This window comes from Macaca nemestrina, chromosome 3 (assembly GCF_043159975.1).
Source record: "Macaca nemestrina isolate mMacNem1 chromosome 3, mMacNem.hap1, whole genome shotgun sequence".
Lineage (NCBI taxonomy): Eukaryota > Metazoa > Chordata > Mammalia > Primates > Cercopithecidae > Macaca > Macaca nemestrina.
The window spans coordinates 72,929,758-72,947,025 of NC_092127.1; the positions used below are offsets into that span (position 1 = coordinate 72,929,758).

The window sequence follows — 17,268 nt, forward strand, 5'->3', positions numbered from 1 at the left end:
GAGTGAGAAAAAATAATCTCTGTTAATCACATATGATCAGATTATATTGTCAGATAATATATCATAATATTAATTAATATATATTATATTAATATATTAATATATTATGATATATTATCTGTATGAAGTTTATTTTACTTCTTTCTATTAAAAATGCAAATCTGGACTAATAGGGAAATGACTTCTTTCAAATTTTAGTGCTCTTATTTATTCTGGTAGACATTGATAACAAGTCGAATTCCAAGATTTTTGTTTCACTTTTACATCAATGGTATCAATTTTTGTATTAATGCAAGAATATGTATCCTTAAAAGGCAGATACTTGTGTCTTAATAGGATTGCACTGAACATGAGTTTCTATGGTTAATGCACACTTAAAACTTTAAAAATTAGGTTTTTGTCATCATTTTGAACTAGTAAAATTCAAATCTTGAATTTTCCACTAAATCTTTTCTTCTACTTTATTTCTTATCTCTGTTGTGCCGTTATCCTCCATTCTGTATACAACCATAACATTTCAAGTTATCATTCTTTGCAGTCAATTATGAAGTCCTATACATTTAAGTTTTTCTATTTCTCAAGCTTATTTTTTATTTCCAAGCCAACATTTGTCTTCCTTCAAGTGTTCAAAATCCCTTGTCAAATGTTGTGAAAACTTAGAGAAACTTTTGATATTGAACTGTGTGCTTAAAATATTAATATTCAAGATAAATATATTTGATAATACTAAGTAAATACTATGTAATAAATAATAACGTTGGTATTTTCCTTAAGTTTTGGTGTATTTTATGTGTATAAAATAAAAATGCACTTATTGATGCTAAATATGTATTATTTTCATAAAACGATTTCAATGCTTTCTACAAATTAACTTACATTAAATCCTATAAAATTTAAATGATTATTATCACAACTTTATAAAGAACCTGAAATATAAATAAACATAATATTAAATTTCTAGATCCTATATAAAATATTCTGTATTTTCATAAACAAATATATTGCTGTAGTTAACATTGTTTCCATTACTCATAGCCACACATCATCAAGTAAAGTCTTCAATCTCTGGCAGCATGTAATAGCATTCATATTTTTGCTGGGATGAACAATATAGTTTCTCATAGATACAATTATAGCATATAGCCACCAATGTGGCTGAATAATTTTATGATCAGTATATATGTACGTGTGTGTAAAAAAATGTATAATGAACAGAATATATGTAACTTTAGTAAAATCTATAAATATATTTGAGATTATACTAAAATCTCTTAAGTCCAAGTGCATATTCTTTTGTTATATGAATTGCAGAATAATAGATTGATACATTAAATATTTCAGGCACAATTAAATTAACTCAATCTCATTATTAAATATTTCAGGAAGAATTATATTGAACTATGCTTTTCTTTGAAATAGGGTAAATAATTCCTCATAACATATGTAAAGCATTTGGACCATCATGTGGAAACAGTAAATATTAAAGGTATAACAGTTCCTGTTTATTTACTCATTCTTTTCTCAGAAAGATTGACCTTCCTTTCTGTTGTCCTGTGATACAACCTTCTCCAGTGGGAAGAGTATGCCTCCTTCCAGATTTAGTGCTGGACTTCACCATGTAACTTAATTTAGCCAACTGGGTAAGAGCAGAAGTGATAACTACAACAGCTTTTAGAGCCATGGCTGGTTTTTGCCTGCTCTCTTGCTTTTTCATCTTGTTACACTTGTTACCACTGATCCTTCAGTTAGGGCCTAAGAATGAAGAAGACACATATATAAGCTAAATAAACACAGAAGCAAAGAACTGCAGCTTACTCTTAGCTGCCAAAAAGTGACGTAAGTGAAAAATATCATTATTATTGTAAAGTCACAAATTTTGTAAGTTTTGTTATTCACTCTTGCCTAGGGAAGATTATAAATGCTCTTAGCTATTTTATGTATTGTCTCAAAATTGCTGGAGCATTTCTCATGTGGCAGCATGCTGTAATCCATTAAGAGTGAGATAATACTGTAAATTTGATTATTTAAATAATTAAACTAATATCATAGCAATATGCAATCTGGAAGAGGCCATGCTATAAGGAAACTTTGGCCAAGTGCCAAAGGTATGGCTACTTAGAAAGGGGTAACATAGAAGGCCTGAGGTTGCTGTCCTTATAAAACCTCCTGGCGAGGTTGCCTTTTGTCTGGCATCTGGGAACCTGGATTTTGGGAAAGTTCCCACTATTCTCAGAACTAAAAAGAGTGGCTCACCCTGCCTGAAATATTTATAAAAAACAATATAGTTTCTGCTGAATATCTAATTTCTTTCTGCAAGCCTGATATTTCGTATGTGGTAGGCATAGGGTGCTTACATGACTAGACCCTAATAAAACTATGGATACTGAGTCTCTAAAACACATGGTGTCACAACATTTGTTGGAGGAATTAAGCATGCATAGTGTAACTCCAATAGGAGAAAACTCTTTGTAAGCTGCACCTGTTTTCTTCCAGACTCTATGCTGCATCTATTTATTTTGCTGATTTTGCTTTGTATCTTTTCACCATAATTAGTAATAGCCATGAGTATAACTATATTCTAAGTCCTGTGAATCCTCTTTGTGAATTATCAAACCTGGGTGTGGTCTTAACAATCCCCACCACAACAATCATATTAATAATTATATTGAAATACATTAATTAAATATAACAAAGAGCTGAGAGACTGGATAAATTTTAAAAAACCAAAATACACCAAAAAAGAGCCCGCATCTCCAAGACAATCCTAAGTCAAAAGAACAAAGCTGGAGGCATCATGCTACCTGACTTCAAACTATACTACAAGGCTACAGTAACCAAAACAGCATGGTACTGGTACCAAAACAGAGATATAGACCAATGGAACAGAACAGAGTCCTCAGAAATAATACCACACATCTACAGCCATCTGATCTTTGACAAACCTGAGAGAAACAAGAAATGGGGAAAGGATTCCCTATTTAATAAATGGTGCTGGGAAAATTGGCTAGCCATAAGTAGAAAGCTGAAACTGGGTCCTTTCCTTACTCCTTATACGAAAATTAATTCAAGATGGATTAGAGACTTAAATGTTAGACCTAATACCATAAAAACCCTAGAGGAAAACCTAGGTAGTACCATTCAGAACATAGGCATGGGCAAAGACTTCATGTCTAAAACACCAAAAGCAACGGCAGCAAAAGCCAAAATTGACAAATGGGATCTCATTAAACTAAAGAGCTTCTGCACAGCAAAAGAAACTACCATCAGAGTGAACAGGCAACCTACAGAATGGGAGAAAATTTTTGCAATCTACTCATCTGACAAAGGGCTAATATCCAGAACCTACAAAGAACTCAAACAAATTTACAAGAAAAAAAAAACAACCCCATCAAAAAATGGGCAAAGGATATGAACAGACATTTCTCAAAAGAAGACATTCATACAGCCAACAGACACATGAAAAAATGCTCATCATCACTGGCCATCAGAGAAATGCAAATCAAAACCACAATGAGATACCATCTCACACCAGTTAGAATGGCGATCATTAAAAAGTCAGGAAACAACAGGTGCTGGAGAGGATGTGGAGAAATAGGAATACTTTTACACTGTTGGTGGGATTGTAAACTAGTTCAACCATTATGGAAAACAGTATGGCGATTCCTCAAGGATCTAGAACTAGATGTACCATATGACCCAGCCATCCCATTACTGGGTATATACCCAAAGGATTATAAATCATACTGCTATAAAGACACATGCACACGTATATTTATTGCGGCACTATTCACAATAGCAAAGACTTGGAATCAACCCAAATGTCCATCAGTGACAGACTGGATTAAGAAAATGTGGCACATATACACCATGGAATACTATGCAGCCATAAAAAAGGATGAGTTTGTGTCCTTTGTAGGGACATGGATGCAGCTGGAAACCATCATTCTTAGCAAACTATCACAAGAACAGAAAACCAAACACCGCATGTTCTCACTCATAGGTGGGAACTGAACAATGAGATCACTTGGACTCGGGAAGGGGAACATCACACACCGGGGCCTATCATGGGGAGGGGGGAAGGGGGAGGGATTGCATTGGGAGTTATACCTGACGTAAATGACGAGTTGATGGGTGCTGACGAGTTGATGGGTGCAGCACAGCAACATGGCACAAGTATACATATGTAACAAACCTGCACGTTATGCCCATGTACCCTAGAACTTAAAGTATAAAAATAATAAAAAATAAATAAAATTAAAAAAAATACACGTTTCCTACATAAGACACACTTAACATTTAAATATAAATTAAGAACTAATTAATTTTATCAAGATGGAGCAACACTCCATCTTAATAAAAATGTGTTTTAAAAATTATTTAAGAAAATAATTAAAAACCAAGTGAATAAAATAAACATGTAACTCAGAAAATAGGAGAGTTTTCAAAAATAAAGAGGTTTTTATTTACATAAAAGAGGCATAACTTACCTAAAAGAAATGTATTACCTACACTAAAGATACTAATAAATTAAGACAGATAAAAATAAATGCTTTGAGAAATAAATGCTACAGTATATTCTTTAGAAATAAAGGAAAGTCTAAATTTTTCATCTATTATTGAACAAGAAAACAATATGTAATTCATCAAATACAAATTGAAAGTATAAAGCACACAAACATGTCATATACACTTTACAAAATGCAACATATTTCACATTTTATGTGTGTATCTTCTTAAGAGAGAGCTATTTTATTTTTCCATGTATATCATTTATTCAATTATTCCACTCTTAATAGATATGAAGCTTATAATAGCAAAATAAACTATTATATAAACTTTATAAATTTATATATTAAATTTATATAATAGTTTATTTTACTATTATTTTTAAAATTATGTGCAAATGTATCTACAAAATCCGTTCCCAGAAGTGAGATTGCTGAGTCATAGGCTGTGAACATTTAAAGAACTGGTTGCTGGTGACTAGTTAACCCGTTATCATCAATGGGTATATGGGTATATCTCCAAGTAAACTGTATGGAGTACCTACTTACCTCATCCTTCTTTTCATCACTTTCTATGTCTTTGCTTGTCTCACTGGGAAAATGTGTTACTTCATTGAATATTTATTTTACAGCAATTCAAATATCCTTTTTACTTATTCTTTCTTAATTGGTGAGGTAATCCTCCATTCTACACTGTAATAATTCACTAAGCTGCATACTTATGACTTGTATACATTTCCATGTGAACATTTGTGAAATTTATCCATGTTGTGAAAATGGCTATCGTTCATTTATTGCTATGCCCCCTGGTATTACACAATCTACTTCTCCATTCTGGTATTTAATAACAGTTTTAATCTTCACTAAAATGCATTACTATGGTTGTATTCTTCTCATATTTCTTCTAAAATATTTCAAATAGTACAATTAAATGTCTAAAGAAAAAATTATGTTAACTGCAATGGCCTGAATAATTGTGTCACCTTCGAATTTATATATTGAAATCCGAATCCCCAATGTGATCGTTTTAAAAGATGGAGTCTTTGGAAATAAATTACTTGGTATGTTGGAGCCCTCATGAATGGGACTAGTGTCTCTATTAAAAAAAAAAATCTAGAAAATTCTTGAGCCCTCTTTCTGCCATAAAAGGATACGATACATATACAATGAGAAGTCTGCAATCTGTAGTCCAGAAGAGGACCCTCAGCAGAACCTGTCCATGCTGATGCCCTGATCTCAGACTTCTAGCCTCTAGAATTCAGAAATAAATTTCTGTTGTTTATAAGCCATGTAGTCTACGATGCTTTCTTATGGCAGCCAAAATTAAATAAGACAATAAGTGTTATTAAAATAACACACTTTTATTTATTACGTATTTATTCTCTCAATTATTGACACAATTTTGAGTATCTCTTTTTATATTGGGAGTTTGCCATGATCACTATGTTAGTATTTTATGGGTATGGGACAGGAGAAAGAGTAGTGACCAGTGGATATATAGTCTTCTCCTAGTTTTTACAAAGGTGACTAACTTCAGGCTACACAGTAATGACAACTGAAGAACTTTTCCTGACTCCAAATGGAAGATTTCAACAAACATTCTGTAGACATGGAATAAGGATTATAATAAATAAGAATAATAGCACAATTTTGGTTATAGATTCAGTATAATGCTTCCAATGTTTCACTTCCAAAATTGTTTAAAACATTTAGCTACTGATTGCATTCGTCTATTTTTCAAGATTACTTCCTCCAGTATTCTTTTTTTTTTTTTTTTTTTTGAGACGGAGTCTTGCTCTGTCCCCCAGGCTGGAGCGCAGTGGCCGGATCTCAGCTCACTGCAAGCTCCGCCTCCCGGGTTCAGGCCATTCTCCTGCCTCCCGAGTAGCTGGGACTACAGGCGCCCGCCGCCTCACCTGGCTAGTTTTTTGTATTTTTTTAGTAGAGACGGGGTTTCACCGTTTTAGCCAGGATGGTCTCGATCTCCTGACCTCGTGATCCGCCTGTCTCGGCCTCCCAAAGTGCTAGGATTACAGGCTTGAGCCACCACGCCCGGCCTTTTTTTTTTTTTTTTTTTTTTTTGAGACGGAGTCTCGCTCTGTCGCCCAAGCTGGAGTGCAGTGGCCGGATCTCAGCTCACTGCAAGCTCCGCCGCCCAAGTTTACGCCATTCTCCTGCCTCAGCCTCCCGAGTAGCTGGGACTACAGGCGCCTGCCACATCGCCCGGCTAGTTTTTTGTATTTTTTAGTAGAGACGGGGTTTCACCGTGTTAGCCAGGATGGTCTTGATCTCCTGACCTCGTGATCCGCCCGTCTCGGCCTCCCAAAGTGCTGGGATTACAGGCTTGAGCCACCGCACCCGGCCTCCTCCAGTATTCTCACTCCAGATATTATTCCAACACTTTGCATCATCTAATTTACTGACATTGCCGGTTTTTAAACTTCACCACACCTATCTTTTTCTTCCTGTCTTCTTTACCCAACATAAAAACAGGGCTTCCGTTAAGACTCATTCTGTAGATTAATAGAGACATCACCAGTCTCCAGGGTTAGCAAGTCAACAATTTCATGAAAATTAAATTTACATAAGACTGTGGGGAAAACGAATAACATTTCTTTTTTTTTAAATTTTTATTTTTTTATTATTATTATACTTTAAGTTCTAGGGTACATGTGCATAACGTGCAGGTTTGTTACATATGTATACTTGTGCCATGTTGGCGTGCTGCACCCATCAACTCGTCAGCACCCATCAACTCGTCATTTACATCAGGTATAACTCCCCATGCAATCCCTCTCCCCTCCCACCTCCCCATGATAGGCCCCGGTGTATGATGTTCCCCTTCCTGAGTCCAAGTGATCTCATTGTTCAGTTCCCACCTATGAGAGAACATGCGGTGTTTGGTTTTCTGTTCTTGCGATAGTTTGCTGAGAATGATGGTTTCCAGCTGCATCCATGTCCCTACAAAGGACACAAACTCATCCTTTTTTATGGCTGCATAGTATTCCATGGTGTATATGTGCCACATTTTCTTAATCCAGTCTGTCACTGATGGACATTTGGGTTGATTCCAAGTCTTTGCTATTGTGAATAGTGCCGCAATAAACATATGTGTGCATGTGTCTTTATAGCAGCATGATTTATAATCCTTTGGGTATATACCCAGTAATGGGATGGCTGGGTCATATGGTACTTCTAGTTCTAGATCCTTAATGAGTCTTAATGGTAAACTCTTCAAATAAGCTCTTTTTCATTCTCTTAACACCTGTTTCCATGTAAAATACCATTTTGTGCCCCTCTTGAACTGTATTTACTGGTAGAAACTGGAGATAAATATGAATGTTTCATATTTGCTCCGTTACCCTCGAAGGAATGAAGGAATGATCCTTGAAAGTCACATAATTACTCCCAGAACTTGTGATGAAAACAACAGCAAATCTAAATGTCTATTTTCTTCTCAAAAAACAAGGACAAATAAACTACCCAATGTATGTAGAGATTGGCAGGAAACAAAGAATCAAAAGTGATTGAAAGAGTTATAATGTAAGAATGTCTTGAGCTTGGCTTGGTTATTTTTCACTTCTACAAAATTGGATATTACATTTTTGAAATGTTTTTTGAGTTTTTAAAATGTCATGGAATAAGGCAGTAACTGCTCTTAGTTCTCATTAAACTTTCTTCAATTCACAAAAAACAAAACAAACAAACAAACAAAAAACAGGGCTTCATCATTTTCTTTCCCTGCTCTACATTTCTTATACTTGCTTGGAAAATCTCTCATCTCTAATTTTAATGATTAAAACCAATTAATTTCCTCTTCAGCGATTGTATGCAAGAAGACGTATACAACTGAGAAAAATTGAAACAGCTATGCTCACTCTTTTCATTTTACGTGAATGGAGATACTTACCTATCTCATGCAATTTATAATTTCTACTGAGCCCTATTTTTCCCTTAGGATATGAACTCTCAAATACTTCCAATATGAACATTTTCTCTCATCAAACCTCTAACATCTTGCCTCTTGCATCAAGCTGATACTCTGCCATCTATTTTACAGAAAAGGGAGTAACAGAAGAAAAAAATCACCTTTCTTCAAGAAGTATTCCAACTGCTCTGCATCTGTGAACATGCTCTGCCTTCACTCCTGTCACTGAAGATCCTTCACTGCACAGCTCTTTACCTCTACTCAACATCAGTCTTAATGTCTCTTCAGTTAATTGTATAATGGCCATAATCCTCCCAGAAATTTATGTTGCTTCTTCTTCACAATGTAAAAATAAATCATGTATCTTGGTCATAACTTCAAGATAGCACTTGCCCAAATTACTTATTAATTAAAAATGGAACAATAGTAATATCAAAGGGCAGAAGTCACACACTACCTAAACTCAGCAAAGCAAGTTAACCTCATCAGGGACAAATAGAAATCATGTGCATATCATTATGCTCAGAGAAGGATGAAATTTCATCTGGTAATCCTGCCAAAAATGTCTATTTTGAATTTAATCATGAAGAAACATCATACAAATATGTAAATAGAGGAACATCCCACAAATATCAAGGACATCAAAGACAACAAAAATCCAAGTAATTATTCCAGTTTATGGGAGATTAAAGAAATTTAACAATTCAATGCAAGTTTAAATCCTGCCTTGGATCCAGGACCAGATTTTTGTCACTTATAGCAATGGAACAATAGGAAAAAATTAAGTAAAGTCATTAAATAAGATACTAGTACTGTATCAATGCTGATACTATAGTTTTTATACTTGCACTATAGTTAAATATAATCTTAATTTTTCATCTTTTTTCTTTACTTAAGAGAAAATATTGAACATAACAGGATAGACTTATAACACTGTAAGATGGTAACAGAAAATTCAACAGGTTTTTGACTTGTTTGCTACAGTATGTGGAGGTACTGACCTGAAAAATACAGAAATTCACCATTCTGAATTATCTTATGTTTTATTTCAAATCCATTTAATTAACCTTTCAACCATATGGTTTTAAATATCCATGTCTTATATAGAAAACTACTTGAAACATTTCTGTGTTACTTGAATAACCATTATGTGTATATGCATAAACCAGGAAAGGTCTAATTGCTATTTGCATGGATTATTTACAGCTAAGTGGCCCATGAAAAAAATGAGAGTCCATAAAAATGCTATTGTGTGCTAAAACCAATCTGTCTTGCTGCTTTTAATTGTGAATGAGAATATCAGTTTATAGATTTTAGAAGCATAGGCTTATAAATGTTTCTCACAAACAAGAACAAAGGTTATAGAAGCAATCTGTCAACTAAATGCTTTAATAAACTTTCATACAGAATGTTTTATTTCCCCCGGAAAACTAGGTTTTCTGTTTCCAGAAGGCAGATCACAAAGATGCCTCTTTTATTCTGTGTAACTAACTTATTTTAACTAATACAGTTGTGTGTGTGTGTGTGTGTGTGTGTGTGTATGTATGTATGTATTGAGACAGAGTCTTGCTCTGTCGCCCAGGCTGGAGTGCAGTGGCACGATTTCAGCTGACTGCAACTTCCACCCCCTGGGTTTAAACGATTCTCCTGCCTCAGCCTCCTGAGTAACTGGGATTACAGGCGTACACCATCATGCCCTGCTAATTTTTGTATTTTTAGTGGAGACGGGGTTTCGTGATGTTTTACAGGCTGATCTGGAACACCTGACCTCAGATGATCCTCCCGTCTCGGCCTCCCAAAGTGCTGGGATTACAGGCCTGAGCCACTGTGCCTGGCCTGTTGTAGCATTTAAATAGATCTAACATGGTGACCCCCATGGAGTTGATTTTTTTGTTGTTGTTGTTTTCATGTATTTGTAAGGCATATATATTCAGGGCATTTAAAAATAGAGAGAAGTCTCTGGGTTGGTGAGCACATAAAAGTTCTGGAAGGGTGGCATGCCCTGAGAGGGCATGAAAGCTTTGTACCTCTTCCTGCATACCTTGCCCTATGCATCTCTCCCATTTCACTGTTCCTGAGTTGTGTCCTTTATAATAAATCATGACAAATCAAGTGTCTTAACTCGTTTCCATAATGCTTTGGAACTTGCAATAGGTCAGAGAGAAATTCAGCATGTCTGTCTGTATGAAATTGGTTGGTGCCAAATGATAAAGCTGAATTGCAAGGATACATTTGATTCCTTAGAGAGGCTGAAAAAATAAAGGGTTCAGACGGTCCCGGTGCTATCTGCCTGTTTAACTGCAGTTTGTCAGGAATCCACTGGTGGTGTGGGAGGCATAGTTTGTCTTTAAAGAAGTTCACAAACTCTTCAAAAGGAAAAACAACCAAATTGAACAGTTTTCTGTGAAAAAGTCAGAGGGAGTTTGGAAACGAATCTTAACCAAACTGCCCTATGTGCTGGCATCTACCAAAGTGTTATAGAAAGCCCTTCCAAACTGTTCTGTTCCCAACCTACAGAAGAATTAGTCAAATTTCACCAGTGAGTGGATAATTAATCTGTTGGATTAAAGTATTTGCTTCTTGGTGTCATACACAGATCTCTAGGAAACTCAGAAGATATTGTTCAGTTATTTCAGCAAGCAATTAAAGATGAGTTGTGTCATCAGTATATCTTATATGTTCAACTGTATGCTTGCTGTGAACTCAGCTATTTTCTATTAGTGAAAGCAGAGACTAGGAAGAAGCAGAACTCTACTTCTTAAGAAAAGTAGGATTGTTCTGGCTGCAACTTTGAAAACGGATTGCATTGTTACATCTATTCCGGTCTTTCTGAGAAAATTAGTTCCTCAGTGATGATCTGAGATTTCTGCTCTGTCACTCTCCACCCAGGTTCTGTTTTTTAAGATCAAAGCAGAGGACAAAGCTCTTGTAAAGATGACCTTTGTTCTGAAATTCACCTATGCCAAAGACACATTTTTCCAGTTAGGCTGACATACTCAGTATCTCCTCTTTTAAACATATAACTAAAATGTAATAATAATAATAATGACCTGGGAAGACAGTTAAATGAACTTGTTCAAACATTTTAGTTTTGTGATTTATTAATTTAAAACAAAATTAAACTAAATATTCAAAAATAAAATACAGAAGCGACTAATCTCAGTCATTATTGATCTCAGCGTATTCACACTTGAAGAGAACAGGGGGCAAGATAGCTATACGTTCTTCCTTTTTATTTTTTTGTTTGTTTCAATATTAAAAAGAGATGAGTTTATTCTTCCATATACCAGAAATTGTCATAGCACCACAAACTATAAGTTATTAAAGTTATTAATTAATTGAACAGCTTTTACCTGTAACACACTCTAGTTGAGTCTCATTTTAATTATTTTATACTATCTTTCATTTGAAATAGAAAGTAAATAATGTTCTCTGGGCAACTATTTTCCCTTATTAACTAATTCTGATTGTATTTATCCAATATTTATTGGGCTTTTACGACACATAAAGTACTGTGGTAGGCTTTGACAATACAATGGTAAATGAGATATGTCCCCATCTCCATAAATAAATATATGGATTTCTAGAAATGGTAACTAAGTAAGCAGGATATCAGAATAAGAGACAAACAGAGGATAAAGTGAAAATATAATTCTGAGAATACTTTTGAACTCTGCATTGTAGTTTTGTCCTTGTTTCATACAATATCCAGAAATCCATGTTTATTTACTATTAAATGATGAAAAGAATAAAAAATATGTGACTTATGTGAAGACAGACGCTAAGGGCAAAAAACCAACCAAACCAAAACCTGGATTTTTTATTTTATTGTTGTTTTTTTAAATTGCTGCTTTCACTGAAATTTTAATATAATTACAATGAAGATAATCTTTGCTTATACAGGGAAGAATATTCAAGAGAAAAAAGATGAGAAATTTGAAATCAAGAGCCAACTTATTAGAAAGTTCAGTGCATCTGTCTTGATATTAAATGAAATTTGATTTGAATATCAGATTTTTAAAAAAGCATGCCCAATATTGAAAGCTCAATCGAAATTAGCCAAATTCTTTAGAATCTTTAGAGATGCTTAATATAATATAATGTTCCTATACTCAATGAGGATATTTCATAATTTTTGGCTTAAAATTGAGCATAATCGATAGTCTGAAAATGTAATGAAATGTAAGTAGGTAGAAGCTCCCCACATTTGCAGTCTTGGCTGTGTCCTCGGCTCCTCTTGATGGGCATTGCTCATATCTGTAGCATACAAATACTTTTACAACAGGTAGATGCACTTCAGTAAGAATGTTATAATTTACATAGTTATTTTCTTCTCTGAGAAGATTAATTTAAGCTTTTTTTATTTGCAGAGGTCCAACCTCATGTAGTACATTTTTCTTTTCACAATATTTCGCCAGCTATCCGTTTTTTTTCATTATCATCAGATACATAGCTTTTCACCTAATCTAATTCAGGAATTGCAGTGTGTGGTCATTTCATATTTTCTGTCTTTCTTCTCTAATCCATGAAAACCAGCATCCAATTTAAATTCTTAAAACTTAAACCTGACACAAACTCTTTCATGATTTGAAATTATATAAAAGCAAACAGAAATCTCAAATTACCCCTATTCCTTCCATAATTAAATGCATTTTTCTCACATTGACAATTCAATGCTTCACCCACCAATTCTTATTTTGCATTCACAGTCTGCTCCCAATACTTTTTCTCATATCAAAAATGTTTCACTGAACACCCATAGTATTATTTAGCTTCAGTAATGGTATCAATAATGGCTAACATTTTCTCTGTGAGTGTTCTATATACCAGGCATCTTCCAGAGTATAAAGTAAAATGAGGGTAACTTTCATAACATAAGGTTCTACAGATAATAAGAGAGTGCCTGGCTTTCAATCATTCTTCTTCATTACTGTATCTTACCTTATTTTATAATTATTTATTCAGGTGAATTATTTAGCTGTTCCTGCTCCCCCATCTGATATTAGTTGTAACAAGTAGAGACTGGCTAACCATCTTCAAATCCCATGTCATCAATATTTGAATATTTATTGACTCAATAAGACTAACGCAGCTGTATAAATACATAGAACACAGGTGAAATAAATCCATATGTGTAAATGTTTACACCAATACTAATAATTATAATTAAATATGTTAATTAAACACTTCTTTGTGATGCAAAAGAGTAATTCTACCAGTGTCACTCAATTATCTTGATATTATTCTTTACAGTAAATTAATATTCAAAATCTGAATTTCCTAAATGTGTTTATTTATAATACAACAGATATGAATTAGTCTAATCAACCATAATTATAGTGAAAATTTGAGCATGCCGAAGAATATATGCAATAGCGTATTGAATGATTATCACAATAATGAGCAAACTAATTAAACTCTATTCAACCAATTTTAAAAGTCACATTAGAACCTTAACAAATAATGCTTCTCGGTGAGAATTATGAGGAATAATGCTTTCATTTATTTAAACTAGTCATTTTTGAGGGAAGTATTAAAAATAGCTATTTCCTGTGGGCTTACAATGATTATAATGTACAATTCTGAGTCCAAGAAATCAGACTAATGTATTATATTTTCTCAGAAGTTGTGAGTTAAATAAATTGTGTGAAAGAGCTCAGAGAGTGATGAGGTTATAACACTGGGGCTAATACCAAAGAGTATTCCAGACAATTTTTAAAAAAATTATTATATTACATTCTGGGTACATGTGCAGGATGTGTAGGTTTGTTACATAGGTAAACCTGTGCCATGGTGGTTTGCTGCACCTATCAACCCATCACCTAGATGTTAACCCCAGCATGCATAAGCTATTTTCCCTAATGCTCCCCTTGCCATCACCCAGCCTCCCTCAACAGGCCCCAGTGTGTTGTTCCCCTCCCTGTGTCCATGTGTTCTCATTGTTCAGTTCCCACTTATAAGTGAGAACATACAGTGTTTGGTTTTCTGTTCCTGCTTTAGTTTGCTGAGGATAATGGCTTCCAGCTTCATCCATGTCCCTGCAACATTCTAAGAAAAAATTTGAGGTAATCTTTTACATTTTCTTTTCAAATGCTTTAAGAATTCCAGTACAAAGGATCCAACAAGAAGTCTTTGATCTACTATCAGTTACAAAACCCGAATTTCCAAGTTTTTTTTCAAATTTATCTTGACAAAAATACCATCCCTGGCATTCAACAAGGATGGTAGACGGTTAAATATACATTCAGTATTTTATCGGAACAACATAAACACCTTATTGCCTATAGTTCTTTACTATTGTTCATTTTGATCTCTTACACTACCTGAGCTCTACCCTGCTCAAATTTTATCACTTTTTTTTTGTGCATTTAAAATGAGATTTCTCCAATTACTAGGGATTTCTAATCTTTTTGCATTATAAAATAGTACTTATCTATTGACTTCAGTAGGAAATATAAAGTTTGTCAATCTTAAGTGACTCTATCTCACCAATAACACATTTTTAGGGGAGTCATTATATGTATCAATTTCCTTTTGGAAAATTAAGTTAGCATATGACACATGATGGTAACTTACACAGTAAGCAAAGTATTTAGTTTTGAATAAACCAATATTTAAGGCATTGACTATGCAACAACTTTTATCTTGCAGTATATATAACATCTTATAAACCACTGCTTTATTAAATAAAGTCTTGGAGAGGCAGAGACAGAAGGTTATTCCCAATACTATTCTCTACTTGTTTTAAAAAACTGGTATTTTCTTTTTGTCCATACTTCTCAGCATGATATAAATTTTTAAAAAAGCGTATAATTCCAAGCTTCAATTACGTGTGATTGTGGCTATGCTCTAATATCTGTCTGCTGCTGGTAAAAAAGAAGTGGCTAAAATTGATTTGTATATTTGTGTGATTAGTTTATAATAAGACAAATTTGCTAAATTATTATAAACATTAATAAAATCTTAAAAGACATAATGGTATGTTTAATTCTTTGTTCTTTACAAAATATTTTTGGAAATTTGATTCTACTCATTATCTAATATTTATTATCATTGTAAAGTTTTCAATGCATAGGGAATGTCTGCATCATTTATGGAAGTAAGTTTTGTGTTTTTCTGCATTTTAACCATTAAATATAATATGGAAATTTTTATTTTTTTGATATGAACATTTTTTCCAGTGATATCTTTTATTAAACTTCATTTTTCCTCAAATCTTAATTTTGAAATGCCAACTGGCCATATTTCCCAGAGTGCTAATAATCTGAATAGTGAGCTCTTATTATTTGAAAAAATTGTGGTCTTTCAACCTCTAACTTTATCTTTATTTTATTTTATTTCATTTCATTTATTTTTAAACTTTTATTTTAGGTTCACAGGTACATATGCTGAATTTTATATAGATAAAATTGTGTCCTGGGAGTTTGTTGTACAGATCATTTAATTACCCGGATACCAAGCCTGGTACTCAATAGCTACTCTTTCTGCTTCTCTCCCCATCCCACCCTCCAACCTGGGTAGGCCCCAGTGTTTGTTGTTGCCCTCTTTATGTCGATATGTTTCATCATTTAGCTCCCACTTACAAATAAGAATATGCAGTATTTGATTTCCTGTTCCTGTGTTACTTTGCTAAGGATAATGTCCTCTAGCTCTATGCATGTTCTTGCAAAAGACATGATCTTGTTTTTTGTTATGACTTCATAGTATTCAATGGTGTATATGTACCACATTTTCTTTGACCAGTCTGCCATTTATGGGCATTTATGCTGATTCCCTGTCTTTGCTATTGTGAACAGTGATGCAGTGAACACACACATGCATGTTTCTCTATGATAGAATAATTGATATTCTATGAGAGAATAATTGATATTCCTTACTGGGTATTACCCAATAACTGGATAGTTGGCTTAAAAGGTAGTTCTGTTTTTAGCTCTTTGAGGAATCACCACATTGCCTTCCACAATGGTTGAGCTAATTTATACTCCCATCAACATTGTATAAGCATTCCCTTTCTCTGCAATCTCACTAACATCTGTTTTTTGTTTGTTTGTTTGTTTGTTTTGACTTTTCAGTAATAACCATTCTAACTGGTGTGAGAGGGCATCTTACTGTGGTTTAGATTTGCATTCCTCTGCAATTAGTAATATTGAGCTTTTCTTCATATGCCTGTTGGCCACATGTATGTCTTCTTTTGAAAAGTGTTCTTTTCATTTGCCCACTTTTTAATGTGTGTTTTTTTTTTTCTTGTAAATCGGTTTAAATTCCTTATGGATGCTGGATATTGAACCTTTGTGAAATGTATAGTTTGAAAATATTTTCTCCCATCCTGTATATTGTCTGTTTACTTCGTTGATAGTTTCTTTTGCTGTGTAGAAGGGCTTTAGTGTAATTAGATACCATTTGTCAATTTTTGTTTTGTTCAGTCTTCTTCAAGTCTTTTCCCTCTATTATTTTCTTGAAATAAAATCATACAAAACGTTATATTTTGTATGTTGTTTGTTATGTTTATTTTGCATTTTATTTTTATTGTACAGGCAATATCAGAACTCTTAAAAAATGTATAGTATTTTTTCCTTACACACCAGATACTCACAAAGCCAATACCCAGATCAAGAAAAAGAATATTCACAGAATTCTAGATATCCCTTTGTTTCCCTCCTTCTAGACACTAATCCCCTACAAAAGTAAACACTAGCCAACTCAATGCACCATAAATTAGATTTTCCTCTTTCTGACATTTATATAAACCGAACCACAAATTTAATTTTGTTGAGTGGTTTCATCCGTTCAACATTATGTTTGTGCAGTTTAACCTGATGATTGAAAGTAACCATG

The 17,268-nt window shown here is 33.8% G+C and overlaps 1 long non-coding RNA gene across 1 annotated transcript in view; it reads left to right on the forward strand.

Annotated features, from left to right (window-relative positions):
* Positions 1–8,744, forward strand: part of LOC139362176 (uncharacterized) — an 89,793-nt gene extending 81,049 nt beyond the window's left edge. Inside the window, exon 3 of the long non-coding RNA XR_011620536.1 lies at positions 8,566–8,744. This is a non-coding gene — a long non-coding RNA (uncharacterized lncRNA). The remainder of the gene's footprint in view (positions 1–8,565) is intronic.
* The last annotated feature ends 8,524 nt before the right edge of the window (positions 8,745–17,268 follow it).